We start from the raw sequence: 23,462 nt of genomic DNA, 5'->3' as shown, positions 1-23,462 counted from the left end.
GTTCCACATTAGTAGGATCGATTAATGCAGTGGCCAAATGGGACATTTGCTTTAAAGGGAATCTGTGCTAAAAGTCAGGCTGTCAGAACCACAGGCAGCATGAATAAGAGTGATTGCAGCCAGGTATGTTTTATTAAATTGAAACTGACATTTCAGAGAAAACAGTGAAATGCAGGCCAGAGATTATAAGGAGAGACCCAACTGGTCCGATGCAATCCCCAGTCGGCTTCTCCTCTTACACTACAATTGATTGACAAGTTTTTCCAATGTGTGTACAGCACGGTGGCGCAGTGGATAGCACTGCAGCCTTGCAGTGCTGGGGTCCTGGGTTCTAATCCCACCCAGGACAACATCTGCAAAGAGTTTGTATGTTCTCTCCATGTTTGCGTGGGTTTCCTCCGGCTTCTCCGGTTTCCTCCCACATTCCAAAGACATACTGATAGGGAATCTAGATTGTGAGCCCCATCGGGGACAGCGATGATGATCTGTGCAAACTGTAAGGCTAGGTTCACATTGCGTTAGGGCAATCCGTTTAGCGCTAGCGCTAGCGGTTTGCGCTAACGCAATGTATTTTTATGGATCGCGTTTGGGGGTCGCGTTAACGTCCCTGCTCTCGCAGATCCCCGATCTGCGAGAGCGGGGAACGGACCTCGGGCACGCCGCGGACGCTGCAAGCAGCGTCCGAGGCGCGTCACAGAAGAATGGCACATCACTAGCGCGAGCCGAAAAAGGCACGCGCTAGTGATGCTCTGCTGGCGAAATTAACATTGCTGTCAATGGGTGCGCTAACGGACCCGTTGCACGGCGTTAATTGCGACATTTTCGCCGTGCAACGCTGTCCGTTAGCGATCACCCATTAACGCAATGTGAACCCAGCCTAAAAGCGCTGCGGAATATGTTAGCGCTATATAAAAATAAAGATTATTATAAAGATTATTATAGGGAGAGACCTGTCAATCAGCACATCAAACTAGTCACATTTCTCCCAATCGTTCCCAACTAGCTTTTCATACTAAATTTTCTATGAAATGCTGGAGGAATTCAGAGTAAAATTTAGGCTCTAATTCATGCTGCCCATGATTCTGGCAGCATGAAACTAATGAAAGGTTCCCTTTAAGAGAACTTTAGTTCTGCATCTTTTGATGTGTGCAATGACAGAAGTAGACCTTAAATGACTGACAGTGAAGTGGTAGTGAGTAGTGATGAGCGAGTGTACTCGTTGCTCGGGTGACCTCCGAGTATTTGTTATTGCTCGGAGATATAGTTTTCATCTCCTCAGGTGCATGATTTACGGCTTCCAGATACGCTGAAGACACGTGGGAATTCCCTAACAAACAGGCATTCCTCACATTTATTCAGCGTATCTGGAAGCCGTAAATCATGCAACTGAGGCGATGAAAACTATATCTCCGAGCAATAACAAATACTCGGAGGTCACCCGAGCAACGAGTACACTCGCTCATCACTAGCAGTGAGTGATTAAAATGTGTCCGTCACATCAGCTAACATAGGGTATGGAAAAGGTGAAAACTACAACAGCGGTTTTGTAACAGGGAAAGAGATGAGGCAGAAGGGGTGAAACAAGGTACCGGTAACTGAATTCGAAGACATAATGAAACACCACAGACTGAACAAATAGGCACCATGTGAACTTCTCAATAATGATATGCTATACCACAATAAATGGACACTACTGGGTTATATTGCAGGGAACATTGACTGAGCACATCCCGAAAAGAAGTTTAAATTTAGGCATGTCGCTGAAGAGTCACAGAGGAGGCTCCTCACTACCGAACAGTCAAACTGGCCGTCCCCTTCCCAACTTCAATGATTGGGTACAAGCAGGAGCAGATTAAGCCGTTGCCAGTACACCACATTTCACAGCATATGTGCCAGAAGCCATTGGATTGGCCAAATAACACCAATCTAGACAGGATGGGGCTGAAAAGCATGAACGTTTGGGAAAAGGTGAGAACGTTAATGACTCCTCAGCAGGTGATGCACACCACATTAGAATGCATACACAGGAACTTGCTTAGGCTACGTTCACATTTGCGTTGTGCGCCGCAGCGTCGTCGCCGCAAGAAAACGCATGCATCGTGCGTCCCTATCTTTAACATTGGGGCCGCATGGAGCCGCATGTACATGCGTTGTCATGCGTTTTGGTGCGTTGTACGCCGCATGCGGCGTTAGGGCGCACCTGTCAGGGCGCGGCAAACGCAACATGTTGCATTTTTTGGGCGGCGCAGACTTTTTAAAAAACGCATGCGTCGTGTTTGCGTCGTCGATGCGCCTTTTTTCCCATTGACTTGCATTGACAACGCAGACGACGCAAGTACTTGCGTCGTGGTGCGTTGTACGACGCATGCGTTTTCCAATAAAAAATGCAAAACATTGTCTAGACTTTGTCTAGACACTTAAAAAAAGCACTATATATATAAAAAAAAGGGGGTTGGCATTGTCTTTCACAAGGCTATTCAGTGCTGACCAGACTGTGAGGAGAAAAGACACAGAGAGGAGAATCTGCTTGCCAAACCTGTAAGTATATATTTCTCTTTGCATATTTTTTATTCTGTTTTTTCTTTCTTGATTTTGATTTAATTTGTGCAATGTTTGGTGTGTGGTATTTTACGGTTATGGCACTGCGTGCTGTTATTGAAAAATTGTGTTTTTAATCTGGTTTTGATGTACTTCTGGCGTTATATGCTGGCGTTTCTTGTTTTCGGCCTTGCTTGGTTTTTTAATGGATTTTTGGTTGTTCTGGTGTCATGCATTTGTTCAATGTCTTTTTTTTGCAAGATTTTTTATTGTTTAATTTCTGTTGCATGTCTTTTTTTGGTTTCTATTGTTGGGGGTATCCGTATGGCGTTTTCTTGGCTCATGTCTTGCTGTGTTTTTTATGCTGTTGGCATTTATTATAAGAGACAAATCACCCCCCACCTTCCTGTTATATAGATCAAACTAGTATTGGAATTTGCTGATCACTAATTCTGAAGGACCTGATATGACCAAGATAAAGGTCCTTTATACTGCATTATAGGCACTCGTTCAGTGGCTTACGTCAGAACTCCCCGCAAAACGGGATTTGGACATATGCTCCGGCAGAGAGAACGTGCGCTCTGCCATGCATCATTTTTGGCGTATATGCCGACTCCCAAACGCAGTCTTCTACATCTGAGTGACTCCAGTAGGTGTATACGTCCGAAAATGACAAGCCGTGTTCCCAGATAGCTTAAGCACCACGTTTGTCTTCTGCAGGTGTCCACATCACAACATACCATAGCAAATTGCTCCGATTATGGCATTTTTGCTGCAGATTTGAAGCAGTGCTTTTGTATGTGTTTTAAGTGGAGAGAAGCTGGGAAACTACACTAAAAATAGAATTGCGTGTTTGTTTTGTTTTTTTTTACAGTGAACATGAGTTTCCCGAAACTCTGGGGATTTTCTTCTCTATAACAAACGCAGTGTTTATGCTATCCGGAAACAAGGCCATAGAATAGCCCACTGATTTCAATAAGTGCTGTGCCATGCCTAATGTCCCCTGTGTTGGTACTGCACTTTAACGGCTAGGTCCCTATGCAGATTACAGCTGATCGCTGGTGGTCCAAGAAGCAGGATATCCTTTGATCAGCCTTTTCTCAATGTGCCCTTCTAATAAAAAAAGCACAGCAAACAAAACATATTGAGGTATGTACTTTCTTCCCATAGCACACACACGCTGGTTGCAGCTTTGTCACTCAATTCCTGTCTCCCCTGTGCCATCTTCGCTTTGCATTGTCACAGTCGGTTAGTCAACAGGAACCTATCTACACTAATTGGCAGAACCTCATGTGCAGGAAAGCTGTGGCAAGGTGCAAAGCCTCAAGCAGAACACCACACGGCCAACATACTAGGACAAACTGCAAGACCTGATATCCTAGGATCTGTATGAGTGGGGGAGGGGGCTTGGCATACAGGTCCTTCTCAAAAAATTAGCATATAGTGTTAAATTTCATTATTTACCATAATGTAATGGATACAATTAAACTTTCATATACTATAGATTCATTATCCACCAACTGAAATTTGTCAGGTCTTTTATTGTTTTAATACTGATGATTTTGGCATACAACTCCTGATAACCCAAAAAACCTGTCTCAATAAATTAGCATATTTCACCCGACCAATCAAATAAAAAAGTGTTTTTTAATACCAAACAAAAAAACCATCAAATAATAATGTTCAGTTATGCACTCAATACTTGGTCGGGAATCCTTTGGCAGAAATGACTGCTTCAATGCGGCGTGGCATGGAGGCAATCAGCCTGTGACACTGCTGAGATGTTATGGAGGCCCAGGATGCTTCAATAGCGGCCTTAAGCTCATCCAGAGTGTTGGGTCTTGCGTCTCTCAACTTTCTCTTCACAATATCCCACAGATTCTCTATGGGGTTCAGGTCAGGAGAGTTGGCAGGCCAATTGAGCACAGTAATACCATGGTCAGTAAACCATTTACCAGTGGTTTTGGCACTGTGAGCAGGTGCCAGGTCGTGCTGAAAAATGAAATCTTCATCTCCATAAAGCATTTCAGCCGATGGAAGCATGAAGTGCTCCAAAATCTCCTGATAGCTAGCTGCATTGACCCTGCCCTTGATGAAACACAGTGGACCAACACCAGCAGCTGACATGGCACCCCACACCATCACTGACTGTGGGTACTTGACACTGGACTTCAGGCATTTTGGCATTTCCTTCTCCCCAGTCTTCCTCCAGACTCTGGCACCTTGATTTCCGAATGACATGCAAAATTTGCTTTCATCAGAAAAAAGTACTTGGGACCACTTAGCAACAGTCCAGTGCTGCTTCTCTGTAGCCCAGGTCAGGCGCTTCTGCCGCTGTTTATGGTTCAAAAGTGGCTTTACCTGGGGAATGCGGCACCTGTAGCCCATTTCCTGCACACGCCTGTGCACGGTGGCTCTGGATGTTTCCACACCAGACTCAGTCCACTGCTTCCTCAGGTTCCCCAAGGTCTGGAATCGGTCCATCTCCACAATCTTCCTCAGGGTCCGGTCACCTCTTCTCGTTGCACAGCGTTTTCTGCCACATTGTTTCCTTCCAACAGACTTACCATTGAGGTGCCTTGATACAGCACTCTGGGAACAGCCTATTTGTTGAGAAATTTCTTTCTTGGTCTTACCCTCTTGCTTGAGGGTGTCAATGATGGCCTTCTTGACATCTGTCAGGTCGCTAGTCTTACCCATGATGGGGGTTTTGAGTAATGAACCAGGCAGGGAGTTTTTAAAAGCCTCAGGTATCTTTTGCATGTGTTTAGAGTTAATTAGTTGATTCAGAAGATTAGGGTAATAGGTCATTTAGAGAACATTTTCTTGATATGCTAATTTATTTAGACAGGTTTTTTGGGTTATCAGGAGTTGTATGCCAAAATCATCAGTATTAAAACAATAAAAGACCTGACAAATTTCAGTTGGTGGATAATGAATCTATAGTATATGAAAGTTTAATTGTAATCATTACATTATGGTAAATAATGAAATTTTACACTATATGCTAATTTTTTGAGAAGGACCTGTATAGTGGAAAGAAAACCTTACAAATAGGTAGCCCATTCCGGAACAAACCTTCATAAAAAAGGGGACTAGTAAGAGGGCAAAGGGCACTATGTGCTTAAAGTGACACATTATCCTGGATGGCTAGAACCTCTGCCAGCAGTTCACTGAACCCTGGTGGAGTCCGTTTACTTACTTGGCATTGTTCTGTAAAGCTCTTTCCATGGTCAGGCATATTACATATCCCAAGGCTCATGATCCAAATCAGTATAAGGCTACTTTCACACTAGCGTCGTGCACTGCACATCGCTATGCGACGTTGCAGTGCACCGACGCTAGCTGTGAATGCGCCGCACAACGGGGCACCAAAAAACGTTACAAGCAACGTTTTTTGGTGGCGACGGTCTGACGCAGCACGACGGTTGCGACGTGTGGCAATGCGTCGCTAATAAAAGTCTATGGAGAAAAAACGCATCCTGCATGCACTTTTTCAGGATGCGTTTTTTTCTGCAAAACGACGCATAGCGACGTGCAGTGCACGACGCTAGTGTGAAAGTAGCCCAAGACTATTTGTGGTTATTTGCTCAAAATCTTCTCTGCCTCAGCATTTATTAACACCGTCACCGCACCTCTTACCAGAACTTTCAGCTATCCCCCTACCGGTTTCTGCCTGGAAGAACCACCGTGACAGTGTTTTCCACGCTGTTAGGCCGGCGTCACACTGGCGAGTATTACGGACGTAAGAGCGCAGAAACTACGTCCGTAAAACTCGCATTACATACGGCACAATTATTCTCAATGGGGCTGCTCCTATTAGCCGTATATTACTGTTCTTTATTATACGGCTTTCTACGGCCGTACAAAATCGCAGCATGCTGCATTTGTCAGCGTATTGCGCAAATAATACGCCAATGAAAGTCTATGGGGGCGAGAAAAATACGGATTCCACACGGACCTGCAGTGTGACTTGCGAGAAATACGCAGCGGTGTTAGTGAAAAGTCGGTAATTCAATTGCCGGCTTTTTCCTTCTCCTTCACAAACCCGACATGATATGACACATGGTTTACATACAGTAAACCATCTCATATCCCCATTTTTTTTGCATATTCCACACTACTAATGTTAGTAGTGTGTATGTGCAAAATTTGTGCACTGTAGCTGCTAAAATAAAGGGTTAAATGGCGGAAAAAATTGGCGTGGGCTCCCGCGCAATTTTCTCCGCCAGAGTGGTAAAGCCAGTGACTGAGGGCAGATATTAATAGCCAGGAGAGGGTCCATGGTTATTGGCCCCCCCGTGGCTAAAAACATCTGCCCCCAGCCACCCCAGAAAAGGCACATCTGGAAGATGCGCCTATTCTGGCACTTGGCCACTCTCTTCCCACTCCCTGTAGCGGTGGGATATGGGGTAATGAAGGGTTAATGCCACCTTGCTATTGGAAGGTGACATTAAGCCAGATTAATAATGGAGAGGCGTCAATTATGACACCTATCCATTATTAATCCAATTGTAGGAAAGGGTTAAAAAACACACATGATTAAAAAGGATTTTAATGAAATAAACACAGCGGTTGTTGTAATAATTTATTGTTCTCGCAATACATTTGCAAACCCTCGCTTGGCAAAATAATAAACGCACAATATACATACCTTCTGATGTCAGATCATGTCCCACGATGTAATCCATCTGAAGGGGTTAACTAATATTACAGGCAGGAGCCCTGCTAAATGCAGCGGTGCTCGTGTCTGTAATCCCCCGGCGAATGAATGAAATGTAGGTCATTGACCTACATTTCCTTCAGTCGCGGTGATGCGCCCCCTGGTGGATGTCCTCATGACCTGGAGCGTGGGAAAAAGTTCCCAGGCTGCAGTTCATGAGAACATCCACCAGAGGGCGCCTCACCGCGACTCAATGTAAGTACAGATCCAGCTTTCCTTTCAGCACCCGGGGATTACAGGCACGAGCGAGTGGTTTATCGCAGCTCGTGCCTGTAATATTAGTTAACCCCTTCAGATGGATTACTTCGTGGGACGTGATCTGACATCAGAAGGTATGTATCTTGTGCGTTAATTATTTTGCCAAGCGAGGGCCTGGAAATGGATTGCGAGAACAATAAATTATTACAACAACCGCTGTGTTTATTTCATTAAAATCCTTTTTAATAATGTGTGTGTGTGTTTTTTAACCCTTTCCTACAATTGGATTAATAATGGATAGGTGTCATAATTGACGCCTCTCCATTATTAATCTGGCTTAATGTCACCTTCCAATAGCAAGGTGGCATTAACCCTTCATTACCCCATATCCCACCGCTACAGGGAGTGGGAAGAGAGTGGCCAAGTGCCAGAATAGGCGCATCTTCCAGATGTGCCTTTTCTGGGGTGGCTGGGGGCAGATGTTTTTAGCCACGGGGGGGCCAATAACCATGGACCCTCTCCTGGCTATTAATATCTGCCCTCAGTCACTGGCTTTACCATTCTGGCGGAGAAAATTGCGCGGGAGCCCACGCCAGTTTTTTCCGCCATTTAACCCTTTATTTCAGCAGCTACAGCGCTGAAATTTTGCACATACACACTACTAACATTAGTAGTGTGGAATATGCAAAAAAAAAGGGATATGAGATGGTTTACTGTGTGTAAACCATGTCTCATATCATGTCGGGTTTGTGCAGGAGAAATGAAAAGCCGGCAATTGAATCACCGGCTGTTCACAGATATCGTGCTGAATGAAATCTAAATACAGAAATATATATATATATATATATATATATATATATATATATATATATATATATATATATATATATATATATATACTGTATATATGTTTTCCCGAACATTTGAGCACATAAATCCATTAGATGTCGGTTTTGCAAGCCTGCGCGAAAATCTCGCAGTACGGATGCCATACGGATTACATACGGAGGATGCCATGCGCAAAATACGCTGACACACCCTGACTACGGATCACTATTTTGGGAACATTTCTCCGTATTACGGCCGTAGTACGGACGTATAATACGTGGCGTATTGTCTTACGCCAAGTGTGACGCCGGCCTTACACAGATGACAACGTGGGAAACACCATAGGAAACCGGTAAAACACAAAACAAAAACTCTGCAAATCTGCAAACATTTTTTATACCTGCGGTTTTGCTGCGGACTTGACTGACTCAATTGAAGTCAATGGGTGAAAAACACAAAAAGAATTGTCATGCTCCACAAAAAAAAAAATAAAATAAAAATGACTGATCATGTGCACAACACTTCAGGATTGTCATTGCATTAGATTGCATAAGGATTCTATAGCAATTTTGGCCCATTTCCGCACGGAGAAACCGCACTGTGTGCACACAGCCTTAGAGTCTCTTATTAAACCTACACTACTGCTAAAGAGCCAAGGGCACCAGCATGCCATGGAGAAAGAATCACAAGGCACAATGCCAGTTGTGGCAGTTTGTAAAGTACACATACTATGGTGACAACATGCCAACCATTATTATGGTAAATAACCTGGCTTTATTGCGATTAGGAGGTGGCATCATGCCAGTCGCTGTAACATATAGCAGCACTTTCCAACTGGCAGACCTCCAATGTTTTTCCGTAGCTGTCAGCTTCCCTAGGAAATTCTATAGTATTTATTGACCTACATAGATGTCTTGGCAAGGGTTAACATACCCATGTGTAATCACTCAGTAGTTGACTTACTTAATATAAAACAGCTCATCGAGTATTCGCACGTGGACGTTTCCTATAAGATTTCCCCCTAGCAGAGCAGCAGCAATACTTATTCCTTGGTGATACATAGGCTGGCTTATACAGATCCAATTGTCTGAACTGTAACTAAACTTTCTTAAAAGTTTCACATAATTATAGAGGAACGACTTAATAATAAAAATAATAATTTTATTTCTGTAACGGCAACATATTCTGCAGCGCTTTACATTTTAGAGGGGACTTGTACAGACTTAGGCATTAGAAGAGCGCAGGCATAAAGCAATCAGACTCCCAACAAATTATCTCTTGGCATCACCTGCAAAAAATATAAGTAGCATGGAGACAGCAGAGGCTGTTGTAGTGTGCCCAGAGCTGCCATCAGGGCATTATTGCCCTTACTGCTGCATGGGGCCCGATGAGCAGCAGTACAGAGGGGGGCCCACCTCTTCTGCTTCTACTCACCAGGCCCCATCATGCGCTAAAGTGCTGTGGCGCCACGTCGGCGCTGGGGCCAGGGAGCTTTCTCAGAGCTGTGCACAGCCAACTAAACCTTGACGGCTCCACAGCACCAGCTTTCTCCGTCTTCTCTGGACTTATGGTCAGGTGACGGTGCCTACGCGATGACGTAATCGCGTACGCGTCAACGTGCATGAGGAAGCCAGAAGCAGAGCTGCGCCTGCAGGGTAACATCTGTGAGGCAAGCATGAAAAACGTTTTTATTTTTGTTTGTAAAATGAATTAAATGGCTGAGGGTAGGGGGTGAGTGACTGCACATGATGGAGTGGAGAGGGGGCTGCACATGATGAAGTGTGTCGGGGGGACTGCACATGAAGTGAGGGCGGAGAGGGACTGCATATGATGAAGTGGGGGCGGGGGACTGTAAACAATGGGGTACTCGGTACCGGGTCTCTCTCTCTCGATTCTGGGGATGTCACGGTGGCCTGACCCGGTCCGTGGCCCTTCTGAGGGGCGTCCAATTAAAGGTGATAAAGTTTGTCTGGTGTTCGTGACGCCACCTGTGGTATTCGGTCAGGGTGACCGACGCTGCTAGGGGTCCGCTGGGGTGATGGAGTGGCAGCTAGATGGTGTACCTTCCCACAGGTGAAGTATGTCCCCAGGGCTTCCCAGATCTGTAGGTGGTGATGGTGGACGATGTAAGGCGCAATGAATAACAAGGACACAAAGGTTGCAGTCTCTTTACCTTTTACTGAAGACTTCAGCGTCCACAGTCCAGAGTACCGTTCACAGGGCAGGCAGAGTCCGGCTGGTCCAAAGGCATATCCAGACTTTTCTTAACCAGGTGGAAATCAGTAGCCTTCCTACTAGCGCCTGTGTGTTGTAGTACTTCCCTGCTGAGCACCACGGGATAGTCCTCACAACTTTCGTGGATGTTTTTGATGTTCTCTCTCTCTCTCTCTCTCTGTCCCCCAGATGGTATGGATAGGACAACCCGTATGACTGGGATAGCCTGGGGCTTGTTTGTAGGGAACCTAGAGACGCCCCGACCCCTACAATTTGCCACCGTGTCTTCTTAGGTAAATAGGTCGGGCAGCCAACTTGGAATTGACTGTCCTGCCGGTCTCTGAAGTAATGCGTAGAGTCAATTACTCCCTCGGTGTTCCAGCCACCGGCTACGCGCCTCAGAAGGAGGCTGCCGATCTTGGGGCAGAACGCCTCCCGGTATTATCTCCTTGTGCTGTGACTTCGTTTCTCACTCTCCACAATACAATTCCTTTCTTGTCCTTTCTTAGGATGCTGCCGCACGTGGGGCAGGCGCAGCTCCGTAGCTTTCTATCTCGTGCTAGACCTCTGTCAGGATCCCACCCCTGACAGGGACCCTCTGTCTGCAGCTCAGATGTTCCTCCTTCTCCCCCTGTCTGCCTGACAGGAACCCTCTGGGTCAAAACCCAGGCAGCGTCTGACTAACTTTCTATCCAACCCTCCAGTTTTACCGTATGTGAGGAGTGCCCTAATAGATAGAAGCAAGGCTCCCCCTGGTGGACTGGAGTGTGAAGTGTAGTGTGTGACTTGTGATACCTGGCAAGGTGAACTCCTTTAGTACCATCAGACGTAATATCACTCCCCCTGGTGGAAGAGTAACATTACTGCAATGACCAGGACTTTGGGGCGCTGCATAAATATAATGAATCGGGGGAGCGGGAGGTACATAGTGGGGGTGTTAAGGATGCAGTGACTGGTAATGAATTGGGGGAAAGAATACAGTTGCTAATTACTTTATATATTAGGTGAGGAAAGTGCCTATGTATTAGTGGGGGCATTAGTGAGGGCACAGTGGTGGGTTATAATTTATATTTGGAATGGTGGGTTGCATAATAATTAATTATATATTAATGGTGGGTGCACGACTGTATTCAGCTGCGTAGTGTAGAAGGGAAAAAGTGGGGAATGTGCTCTTGAAACGGGGCTGCAGGTATCTGTTATTTTATGCAGAGACGAGTTCTGGCTGGAAGAAGTGATGGTGGTCTGCGCTGAATGAACAAGAAAAACAAAGATGAAGGACTTCAGCTAGAGGCATCACTGGTGAGTCAGTGTGTTACCTGTACACTGACACTATACACTGTATATTATTGTACAGAGCTCCTCTGTATAATGCCACTGATGACCACTGTATTACCTGTACACTGACACTATATACAGAGCTGTTTTAATATAATGATTCATTTATAATGCTGCCACATTTTAGCATTACTGTACACAGATGGATATCTCTGCAATCATATCTGTATGTTTATTGCATCAGATATTTTTGGAGTGCTTTAAGGCTACTTTCACACTAGCGTCGTGCACTGCACGTCGCTATGCGTCGTTTTGTAGAAAAAAAGCATCCTGCAAAAGTGCTTGCAGGATGCGTTTTTTCTCCATTGACTTGCATTAGCGACGCATTGCCACACGTCGCAACCGTCGTGCGATGGGTGCGTCGTGTTGCGTCGGACCGTCGCCACCAAAAAACTTTGCTTGCAACATTTTTTGGTGCGTCACGCCTCCCCGCACCTCACAATGGGGCAGCGGATGCGTTGAAAAACAGCATCCGCTGACCCCGTTGTGCGGCGCTTCCACAGTATGTGTCGGTGCGCAGCAACGTCGCATTGCGACGTGCAGTGCACGACGCTAGTGTGAAAGTAGCCTTACTTGCATTATTTATTGTGTAGCTCACCCCTGGGTGAGCGATGTTCCTTTGCTCCACAATCACAGGTTTCTCTTTTTACTTAATTAGTTTTTTATATACACTAATAAAGATTATAGTGATTTGGGTCTTCTGCTGCCATTGTTTATCGGATTATAAACACTGTATATGCAGACAGCTGCGGGCTGATATTAACAGCCTTGGAAGGGGCCATGGATATTGGCTGCTTCCCATAATAAAAACATCAGCTCTCAGCCGCCCCAGAAAAGGCGCATCTATAAAATGCGCCAAATCTGGCTCTTAGCCTCACTCTTCCCACTTGCCCTGTAGCGGTGGCTAGTGGGGTAACGGAAAGGGGAGGTGGTTTGATGTCACCTTTGTATTGTCAGGTGACATCAAGCCCACAGGTTAGTAATGAAGAGGTGTCTATAAGATGCCAAAATTACTAACCCCATAGTGATATTTAAAAAAAAACACACACACTTAGAATAAAGTCCTTTATTTGAAATGATGACACAGACTCCATTATTGAATCTAAATTAAACCATACTCACAAAATGCCTAATCCACTGATGCCAACGTCTCTCCACAGAGAAAATAATCCATAATGTCCCACATTGATAGTGATGACTTTGAGAGTAGTCACTGATGTGCAGGTGATACACTGATACATGAGGTAATCGCTCCTGCAGTGCGAAAGTGAGAAGGTTCTCACGCAGCAGTGGGGCCTTAAGTGAGAGCACCAGAGCTGATCAGCTGATGAACTCCAACGAACTCTCTCACAGCAGCTCAGTGATATACTGCGAGAGCAATCACATCTCCCAACGTGACTGTTCTACAAGTGAGATTGCCGTGGGACACTCGGGATTATGTGGACTACGGCAGAGAGGTGAGTATATGGTCGTTTATTTTTTTATAGGAGACATGGACATCGGGGATTTGGTGTTAGGTGAGTATAATTTTTTTTTAATTTTTATTTGAATATGTATGTAATTATTTTACGTTTTTTTTTTTCTTTTTAAATGTGAGCACAGGCACCAGCTGACAAAAGACTACTTCTTCCATCAGCGGCTCCTGCCATCACTGATTTCAGTGACAGCAGACATAGACTAATGGGAGGAGTATGTCTGAGGATCAGCCCATGCCTCGTGACCTGCGGTAAGCGTTTTACAGCGGGTCACAGGTAAGACTCACAGTATCTCTACGAGGTCCTGCTGATATCTGACAGCATGACCCCGCAGCGCTCTGATTGGCAGTCTTACCAATTGGCAGTCTGAAAATCCGCAAACATTTTTACACCTGCGTTTTTGCTGCGGATTTGACGTCTCAATTGAAGCCAATGTTTGCAAAACACTAAGGTAAGTAAGGTCAATAAATACAGCACGCTGCACAAAGAACTGCACTGACAGCGGTCATCCTCCACTCTGTATGGGAAGGCCATAGTTTCTAAGTTCACAGGCCCATCAATACTGCATGACATATTAAATGATGCACCACCAATGCTTTGTTTAAGCATCCAAATGGCTAGCTAGACTGTTCTGCAGATTATACATACTGTATTTATCGGACTATAAGATGCACTTTTTTCCTCCAAAAACGTGGCGTAAAATGGGGGTTGCGTCTTATAGCCTGGATGTACCTGCTCTGGCGGTAGCGGCTAACTCCTGTGCCCGCTGAAGAGAAATGAATATTCCACGCCCATGGGCGTAGAGGGTAGTGAATATTAATTTGTGTCTAATAGCGGACACGCTGTTAGTCTCAGCAGATGGCTACCTGCAGCTGCCGGGCATTCGCATGTGCCCACTACTTAAGGAAATGAATATTCATTGCTCTCACTCCCATAGGCGTGGAATGCAGCAAATATTCATTCCCATTTGAAGCACACGTGAACGCCCGGCAGCTGCAGGAAGCCGGAGGCTGCGGCTAACACTGTATATTCACTGCTCTGAACACACACATTGTCCCAGCATGGGGAGCAGTGAGTATTTAAGCAGCTGCCCTTGGCTTGTAAGCAGCGCATGATGTCCCTGCCGCTTAAAAGCATAAAGCAGCTGCTGGCATCGAGACAAGACGCTGCGAGGGCGCGCAAGAAGGTAAATATAATGTGGGGTGTTTTTTGTGTGTTTTTCTGATGGGGGCCATGAATACCAGGATGGGGGTCCAATCATACCAGGATAAGAATGGGGCCATGCATACCAGGACAGAAATGGGGGCCCTGCATACCAGGATGGTGATGAAGTGGCCTGTGCATACCAGGATGGGGATGAGGGAGCCGTGCATACCAGGATGGGAATGAGTAGACCGTGCACACCAGGATAGGGATGAGGGGGCCATGCATACCAGGATAGGGATGAGGGAGCCATGCATACCAGGATAGGGATGAGGGGGCCATGCATACCAGGATAGGGACGAGGGGGCCATGCATACCAGGATAGGGACGAGGGAGTCATGCATACCAGGATAGGGATGAGGGAGTCATGCATACCAGGATAGGGATGAGGGAGTCATGCATACCAGGATAGGGAGCCATGCATACCAGGATAGGGATGAGGGAGCCATGCATACCAGGATAGGGATGAGGGAGCCATGCATACCAGGATAGGGATGAGGGAGCCATGCATACCAGGATAGGGATGAGGGGACCATGCATACCAGGATAGGGATGAGGGAGCCATGCATACCAGGATAGGGACGAGGGGGCCATGCATACCAGGATAGGGACGAGGGGGCCATGCATACCAGGATAGGGATGAGGGAGCCATGCATACCAGGATAGGGATGAGGGAGCCATGCATACCAGGATAGGGATGAGGGAGCCATATATACCAGGATATTAAGCAGAGAATTGACCAAATTTTTTGCTTCAATTTTTTTCTAATTTCCTCCTCAAAAACCTAGGTGCGTCTTATGGTCTGCTGCGTCTTATAGTCCGAAAAATATGGTACTTTTTTTCCCTTCGTACACGCCATTGATTTTGGAATATCAGTAAAAATGGGGCAGTGACTTTATGCTTATTCTTGACATGACTGTGGCACAGGATGACAATGTATAAATAATGGGAAAATAATACAGATCCTTTCTAATACGTTGACTGCAATTAAACTATGTACGCAGTCCAAAGACAATCATAAAAATCACAGCCTGGAAAATAAAGCTTCCTTGTAAGCACAATTAACTCGATTTTATCTCCGCTTGGTACGTGTTGTGTGTAATAAGCCTCCTCCGTGCACATAACCTTTTTTGCACCTTTTCCTTTGTTTGTTTAGTATGGTTTCATGATGAAGCTTTATGACTTCACGTGTTGTCCAAGAGAAATAAACAAGTCTGTGCAGCACAGAGGCAGTTCGTGTACAGTACATAGGTATTTGTGGGAGACTTGAATATATGATGTTTCAAGCACAGATATGGTGGTCAACTAGGAAATTTGTAAATTGGATTAGAACTATGGGGAATACACTATGGAAAAAATATATGTAATTCTAATAGTGTACAATGAAGTTAGGCTTTAACACGGCTATGAACACAAGATATAACGCAGCTATTAGCCAATGTCTGACACCCCAGTCAATATAGTCATTCATCATTGTACTAATAGAATCAAATGAATGTAGACTACTCCACCTCACAATCTAAAGCCTCATTCGGATGTCCGTGAAAATGGGCTGCAATGCACCGACCGGCAGTGAGTGTCCAGACCCAAACTTGACAGCCTCGTACGCATATCTGAGGCTGTAGAGTCCAAGTCGGGATATCAGCTGCCAGTCTGTAGATAATGGCCCATAACGTACCATGCTTCATGACCATCTGAATGAAGCTTAAGGCTATGTGCACACGTTGCGGTTTTTACTACGGATCCGCACCGTTTTTGACGCGGTGGATCCGCAGCAGTTTTCCATTCGGTGTACAGTACCATGTTAACCTATGGAAAATAAAAACTGCCGTGCACATGCTGCGGGAAAAAACGCCCGGAAACGCAGCGGTTTATTTTCCGCAGCATGTCAATTCTTTGTGCGGATTCCGCAGCGGTTTTACACCTGCTCCATATTAAAAAAACGCAGGTGTAAAACCGCAGTAGAATCCGCACAAAAACCGCTGTAAATCCGCAGTAAATCCGCGGGAAAAAATGCAGTGTTTTGCCCTGCGGATTTATCAAAATCAGTGCGGAAAAATCCGCACACCAGTCCGCAGCGTGTGCACATAGCCTCAGGAGGAATCTGTATAACTTGCACATGCAGCATGTTTTTGTGTACTGCACTGAGCTCAGAGTTACTATCTCTATTGTGCAATGCAGCCTTGATGTTGAGGAAAAGAAAACAATGAGTCATTCAGAATTGCATGTTGAAATTATTCATTTCACAGAAAGAAAAAGTACCACCAGATTTTACGTGATTATTTTCAATTCCCATAAATCTTGTGAAATTTGGCCTCCAGATTTGAACGTTTTTCCTTGTGGAGAGTGATCAGCCAGGCCTGACATGACATAAGCCATGCATACTCTTCTGGGAAATTAAATATGCAAATTGTCTCTTCAGAGAGGAAGAGGACTAGAAATCTAGTACCAACTATTGAACGTAGTGATTCTAAAAGTCAGTATCGACTCTTTAATAAGTCTTGCAATATAACTTAGAATAAAAACCAAACCAGAATCTCAATTTGCAAATCCTTGGAATTTTTTTTTTATCCAGGCTTATACTTAAATTGGGTTTTCTTAATTCAACCTGATAAGTTAAGGGGAAAAAGGTGCATTGTATTGACCAAGTTCATCAAGACAGGAATATTGTATACTAGGGCAGCCATGGCAGAAAATATATTAGTTTACATATAGTATATAAAAAGACACATGTGCATGTTTTTCTCAAAATCTGAGATGAAATCAGAATAAACCTTTCCCGTTTTATGTCAATTAGGATAACCATAATTATTAATATTTGCCAAATGCCAGAATAATGACAGAGAGAGAGAGAATGTTAAGACATTTTTATTACTTACTACAAAAGTTTACAAACATGATTACTATGTCTTTAACCCCTTAGTGACAGAGCCAATTTGGTACTTAATGACCGAGCCAATTTTTACAATTCTGACCACTGTCACTTTATGAGGTTATAACTCTGGAATGCTTCAACGGATCCCGCTGATTCTGAGAGTGTTTTTTCGTGACATATTGTACTTCATATTAGTGGTAACATTTCTTCGATATTTCTTGCGATTATTTATGAAAAAAAATGGTAATATGGCGAAAATTTTAAAAATTTTGCAATTTTCAAACTTTGTATTTTTATGCCCTTAAATCAGAGAGATATGTCACACAAAATAGTTAACAAATAACATTTCCCACATATCTACTTTACATCAGCACAATTTTGGAAACAAAATTTTTTTTTTGTTAGGGAGTTGTAAGGGTTAAAAGTTGACCAGCAATTTCTCATTTTTACAACACCATTTTTTTTTAGGGACCACATCACATTTGAAGTCATTTTGAGGGGTCTATATGATAGAAAATAACCAAGTGTGACACCATTCTAAACTGCACCCCTCAAGGTGCTCAAAACCACATTCAAGAAGTTTATTAACCCTTTACGTGCTTCACAGGAACTGAAACAATGTGGAAGGAAAAAATGAACATTTAACTTTTTTTGCAAACATTTTAATTCAGAATCATATTTTTTTATTTTCACAAGTGTAAAAACAGAAATGTAACCATACATTTTGTTGTGCAATTTCTCCTGAATACGCCGATACCCCATATGTGGGGATAAAACACTGTTTGGGCGCACCGCAGAGCTTGGAAGAGAAGGAGCGCCGTTTGACTTTTTCAATGCAGAATTGGCTGGAATTGAGATCGGATGCCATGTCATGTTTAGAGAGCCCCTGATGTGCCTAAACAGTGGAAACGCTCCACAAGTGACAACATTTTGGAAACTAGACCCCTTAAGGAACTTAACTAGATGTGTGGTGAGCACTTTAAACCCCCAAGTGCTTCACAGAAGTTTATAAAGTAGAGCCATGAAAATAAAAAAAATCGCATTCGTTTACACAAAAATGATCTCTTTCGCCCACAAATACTTATTTTCACAAGGGTAACAGGAGAAATTAGACCACAGAAGTTGTTGTGCAATTTCTTTTGAGTACGTCGATACCCCACATGTGGGGGTAAACCACTGTTTGGGCGCACCGCAGAGCTTGGAAGAGAAGGAGTGCCGTTTTACTTTTTCAATGTAGAATTGGCTGGAATTGAGATCGGACACCATGTCGTGTTTGGAGAGCCCCTGATGTGCCTAAACAGTAGAAACTCTCCACAAGTGACCCCATTTTGGAAACTAGACTCCTTAAGGAACTTATCTAGATGTGTGGTGAGCACTTTAAACCCCCAAGTGCTTCACAGAAATTTATAACGTAGAGCCGTGAAAATAAAAAATCCTTTTTTTTCCCCTCAAAAATGATTTTTTAGCCTGCAATTTTTTATTTTCTCAAGGGTAACAGGAGAAATTGGACCCCAAAATCTGTTGACCAGTTTGTCCTGAGTACACTGATACCCCATATGTGGGGGGGGGGGGGGGGGGGGCACTGTTTGGGTACCCATCAGGGCTCGGAAGGGAAGGAGCGCCGCTTGGAATGCAGACTTTGATGGGATGGTCTGCGGGTGTCATGTTGCATTTGCAGAGCTCCTGATGTACCTAAACAGTAGAAACCCCACAAGTGACCCCATTTTGGAAACTAGACCCCCCAAAGAGCTTATCTAGATATGTGGTGAGCACTATGAACCCCCAACTGCTTCACAAAAGTTTATAATGTAGAGCCATGAAAATAAAAAAAATCATATTTTTTCCACAAAAATTATCTTTTCACCACCAAATTTTTACTTTCACAAGGGTAACAGGAGAAATTGGACACATTTATTGTGCAATTTATGCTGAGTAGGCTGATACCCCATATGTGGGGGATAAACCACTGTTTGGGCGCATGGCAGAGCTCGGAAGGGAAGGAGCGCCGTTTTGGAATGCAGACTTTGATAGAATGGTCTGCGGGCGTTATGTTGCATTTGCAGAGCCCCTGATGTACCTAAACAGTAGAAACCCCCCACAAGTGACCCCATTTTGGAAACTAGACCCCCCAAGGAACTTATCTAGATGTGTGGTGAGAACTTTGAATGCCCAAGTGCTTAACAGAAGTTTATAATGCAGTCGTGAAAATAAAAAATATTTTTTTTTCCACAAAAAAGATTTTTAGCCCCCAAGTTATTTTCACAAGGGTAACAGGAGAAATTGGACCCCAAAACCTAACCCTAATCCCAATACACCCCTATCCCTAATCCCAACCCTAGCCTTAACCCTAATCCCAAACCTAACCCTAATCCCAAATGTAAGCCAAACCCTAATCCCAACCCTAGCCCTAACCCTAACTTTATCCCAAACCCTAACTTTAGCCCTAAACCTAGCCCCAACCCTAACCCTAACTTTAGCCCCAGCCCTAACCCTAACTTTAGCCCCAACCCTAACCCTAGCCCTAACCCTAGCTCTAACCCTAATCCTAGCTCTAACCCTAACCCTAACCCTAACCCAAGCCCTATCCCTAGCCCTAACCCTAAGGCTATGTGCACACGTTGCGGATTTTGCTGCGGATCCGCAGCGTTTCCGCAGCTGCGGGTCCGCAGCAGTTTCCCATGAGTTTACAGTACAATGTAAACCTATGGGAAACATAAAACGCTGTGCCCATGCAGCGGAAAAAACCACGCGGAAACGCAGCGGTTTACATTCCACAGCATGTCAATTCTTTCTGCGGATTCCGCAGCGGTTTTACACCTGCTCCATAATAGAAAACCGCAGGTGTAAAACCGCGGTACATCCGTGATAAATCCGCAGGAAAAACGCAGCGTTTTGGCCCTGCGGAAAAATCCGCAGAGAACCATTCTACGTGTGCACATATCCTAACCCTACCCCTAACCCTACCCCTAACCCTAATTGGAAAATAGAAATTCATACATTTTTTTTTTTATTTTATTATTTTTTCCTTACTAAGGGGGTGATAAAGGGGGGGGGGTTATTTACTATTTTTTTTATTTTGATCACTGTGATAGGATCTCACAGTGACCAAAATAAAACAAGTGGACGAATCTTTCTCTGCCGGCCGGCAGATCAAGGCGGGCGCACTGCGCATGCGCCCGCCATTTTCTTACCGGAGCAAGAAGCCGGCGGCTAGCAGAAGAAGCAGGAGGACCCAGGGACACCGGTAAGTATAACAGGGTCCCCGAATCCCCCTATTTCTCTGTCCTCTGATGTGCGATCACATCAGAGGACAGAGAATGACATTGCTTTTTTTTTTTTTTTGCGGTCGCCGGTAAACAGTTAATTACCGGCGATCGCAAAACAGAGGTCGGTAAAAACCGACCCCAATCATGTTCTTTGGGGTCTCGGCTACCCCAGGCAGCAGAGACCCCAAAGATCTTCCGGGTGCCGGGCGCACTGCGCATGCGCCCGCCATTTTTTCCCCGGAAAAAGATGGCGGCGCCCATGGGGAGCCACGAGGAGCACCGGGGGAGATAGGTGAGTATTGGGGGGCTATCGGGGGCGATCGGGGACCCCATTTCTCTGTCCTCCGATGTGCGATCACATCGTTAATTAACGGCGCTGTGGTTTAAGTACCCTTAACTGCCGCCGTTAAAAGGTGTATCGGCGGTCGTTAAGGGGTTAAACAATTCTGGACTGCCCATATGATGAGGTCATGTGTTTGGAAACTTCTGATTTTTGGCAACAACTGAGTTAATTAGAAACACACGTAGATGGATTTTAATGCACACCTGAAACACACTGTTTATTTGTGTAGTCTCAAGAGATTAACCAAGATATTAGGAAGAGAATTGTGGACTTGCACAAGTCTGGCTCATCCTTGGGTACAATTTCAAGATACCTGAAGGTGCCTCATTCAGCTGTACAAAGTATTATATGCAAGTACAAACACAAGTAATGTGTCAATGTCCACAGTGAAACGAGCACAGTATCAACATCAGCTGAAAGGCCACTCTGCCAGGAAGAAGCCATTACCCCAAAAGAAACATAAAAAGCCAGATTAATGTATGCAAGTGCACACAAGAACACAGATATTAATTTTTGGAGACATGTCCTGTGGTCTGATGAAACAAAAATTTAACTTTTTGACAATGATGACCATCGTTACCTTTGTAGGAAAAAGGGGAGAAGCTTGGAAGCCTAAGAACATCATCCCAACTGTGAAACATGGGGGTGGCAGCATCATATTTTGGGGTTGTTTTGCTGCAGGAGGGACTTGTGCACTACACAAAAAAAAAGATGGCATCATGATAGAAGGAGATTATTTGACAATACTGAAGCAACATCTTAAGACATCAGCCAGGAAGTTAAAGATTGGCACGGAAATGGGCATTCCAAATGGACAATGACCCAAAGCATACTGTCAAAAGTGGCATAAGGATAACAACGACAATGTTTTGGTGTGGCCATCACAAAGCCCTGATCTCAATCCAATTGAAAATTTATGGGCAAAGCTGAAAAGGCAGGTGCGAGAAAGCCGACCTACAAACCTGGATCAGTTACATCAGTTTTGTCAGAAGTAATGGGCCCAAATTCTGACTATTGTGAAAAGCTTATGTTAAAATAAACCAAACGATTGACCCAAGTCATTCAGTTTAAGGGCAATGGTACCAAATACTAATGTATTGTATGTAAACTTTTGACTTTGCAGTAAGCAATAAAAAAGCCTTAAAATATTCTCTCTCTTTATTCTGGCATTTGGCAAACAACAATTATGGTAATCCTAACTTACTTAAAGCTGGAAAGGTTTATTCTGATTTCATGTCAGATATGGAGAAAAACATGCATATATGCATATCTATAATATAACCCTGGGAGCGTCACTCTGTCCGAAGCCTTTATAGACTGCGCAAGCGCCGGCGCAGTCTGGACCCCACAGAGTGACACAGCCCAGGAGATCACGGTATGCGTAAGCACTGAATGCACACCGCGATCTCCAACGGAGAAGCAGGGACATGCCAGGAGGGTGAGTATGCTATATTCACCTTTCCCGTTCCAGTGATGCGCGCTGCTCAGTCCTCCACATCCTCTGCCTGTGACGTTCAGTTCAGAGGGCGCGATGCCGCGCTTAATGCGGGCCGCCCTCTGACTGAACAGTCACAGCCAGAGGACCCGGAAGACGGAGTGGCACGCAGCACTGGATCAGAGCCAGGTGACTATAGCAAGTGTCGGGGGCCTGAGCTAGCGGCGACTCCGGCACCTGACCCCCACAGCGCGCCGGTGTCCCCGCCTGCTCAGGCCCCCCAGCACTCGGCACCCAGCGACGATAGGCGAGTATGTTTTTTTTTTGTTTTTTTTTAATTGCAGCAGCATACAGGGCATATAATACTATGGAGCATCTTATGGGGGCCATCAACCTTTATGGATCAGCATACAGGGCATATACTATGGAGCATCTTATGGGGGCCATCAACCTTTATGGATCAGCATACAGGGCATATACTATGGAGCATCTTATGGGGGCCATCAACCTTTATGGATCAGCATACAGGGCATATACTATGGAGCATCTTATGGGGGCCATCAACCATAATGGAGCAGCATATGAGGCATATACTATGGAGCATCTTATAGGGGCCATCAACCATAATGGAGCAGCATATGAGGCATATACTATGGAGCATCTTATGGGGGCCATCAACCATATTTGAGCAGCATATGAGGCATATACTATGGAGCATCTTATAGGGGCCATCAACCATAATGGAGCAGCATATGAGGCATATACTATGGAGCATCTTATGGGGGCCATCAACCTTTATGGAGCAGCGTATGGGGCATATGGATGGGAGCAGCAAATTACAGAACTGTGGCGCAGGATGGGAGCAGCACATGACAGAATAGGGCAGCACATGACAGAACGGGGGTGCAGGATGGCAGCAGCACATGACAGAACGGGGGTGCAGGATGGCAGCAGCACATGACAGGATGGGGGCGCAGGATGGGAGCAGCAAATGACAGAATGGGGGCGCAGGATGGGAGCAGCACATGA

The 23,462-nt window shown here is 44.8% G+C and overlaps 1 protein-coding gene across 2 annotated transcripts in view; it reads right to left on the bottom strand.

Annotated features, from left to right (window-relative positions):
* LOC143765454 (signal transducer and activator of transcription 5B) overlaps window positions 1-23,462 on the bottom strand; it is a 272,423-nt gene that overhangs the window by 143,860 nt on the left and 105,101 nt on the right. Inside the window, exon 1 of one of the 2 annotated variants that reach the window (XM_077252133.1) lies at window positions 21,579-21,695. The exons of the other annotated variant lie outside the window; for it this stretch is intronic. The gene's annotated coding sequence lies outside the window, so the exon portion shown is untranslated. Of the gene's footprint in view, window positions 1-21,578; window positions 21,696-23,462 lie in introns of those variants that run through there. 2 annotated transcript variants of the gene reach the window in all.

Source organism: Ranitomeya variabilis, chromosome 4 (assembly GCF_051348905.1).
Source record: "Ranitomeya variabilis isolate aRanVar5 chromosome 4, aRanVar5.hap1, whole genome shotgun sequence".
Classification (NCBI taxonomy): Eukaryota; Metazoa; Chordata; class Amphibia; order Anura; family Dendrobatidae; genus Ranitomeya; species Ranitomeya variabilis.
Note: the sequence above shows the minus strand (reverse complement) of the source record. Positions and strands in the feature narration are given on the sequence as shown.